The sequence below is a fragment of the Octodon degus genome, unplaced genomic scaffold (genome assembly GCF_000260255.1).
Source record: "Octodon degus isolate 3935 unplaced genomic scaffold, OctDeg1.0 scaffold00025, whole genome shotgun sequence".
NCBI classification, from domain to species: Eukaryota; Metazoa; Chordata; class Mammalia; order Rodentia; family Octodontidae; genus Octodon; species Octodon degus.
In genome coordinates, this window is record NW_004524601.1 from 2,760,483 (window position 1) to 2,761,740 (window position 1,258).

A 1,258-nucleotide genomic window follows, 5' to 3' on the forward strand; every position below is an offset into this window, starting at 1 on the left:
CACCCCTGGCAGCCGCAGTGTGAAGAACAAGATCTGAGCGTCAGGCTGTCCTCTCCAAGGAGCTGCTGTCCTTCACATTGTTGTAGATGAGAACTCCAGGAAGCAGCCGTTATGCAGCTAGCCCAGTCGCTTCCTAGCTGTCATCCAATCCTGGGTGACCCCCATGGTCTTCCAATCCTGGGTGACCCCCATGGTCTTCCAATCCTGGGTGACCCCCATGGTCTTCCAATCCTGGGCGACCCCCGTGGTCTTCCAATCCTGAGTGACCCCCGTGGTCTTCCAATCCTGGGCGACCCCCGTGGTCTTCCAATCCTGGGTGACCCCCGTGGTCTTCCAATCCTGGGCGACCCCCGTGGTCTTCAAATCGTGGGTGACCCCCGTGGTCTTCAAATCGTGGGTGACCCCCATGGTCTTCCAATCCTGGGCGACCCCCATGGTCTTCAAATCGTGGGTGACCCCCGTGGTCTTCAAATCGTGGGTGACCCCCATGGTCTTCAAATCGTGGGCAACCCCCGTGGTCTTCCAATCCTGGGCGACCCCCATGTTCTTCCAATCCTGGGTGACCCCCGTGGTCTTCCAATCCTGGGCGACCCCCATGGTCTTCCAATCCTGGGTGACCCCCGTGGTCTTCCAATCCTGGGCGACCCCCGTGGTCTTCCAATCCTGGGCGACCCCCGTGGTCTTCCAATCATGGGCGACCCCCGTGGTCTTCCAAATAAATGTGCCAGCTCAGTGTTCCGTTAAGGGACAGCCTGCAGCAGAGGCCAAAGGAGCAGAGAAGAAACCCAGTGCTGTGAGGAAAAGCCAGGGGGAGGGAGGGGACTGCAGAGAGAGGGGTCAGCTGCGAGAAGGCACCCACAGAGGATCCCGTGTCTGAGCTTTGTCTTGAATTATGTCCTGTTGTAGTCACAAATGCCTACTGAAGCTTAAATTCCTGAAAATAAACTTAAGTTTATTTAAGTTGACAAAAAGCAAGTGCTATTTAATAATCAAATGTGAAAAGATAAATGGAGAAAAGATGCCATGGCCCTGGGGCCCAGAACCGAACAACCTCAGCTCCCCACGATTTGTGTGCTGAGCAGCTAGAGGGAGAAGAGCTCGTTAGATGCAAAGTGAGCCGCCACACGGACAGGAAGTTCTGTAGCCGCTGCACCCCTAGGGAGCCACTGGTGCCTCTCCAGATTGCCAACTTGGATGGCCGGAAAGGTTACTAAAGGACGTGTCTAGGGGTCTGAGTGGGCTGTGGAGGCACGGTCCT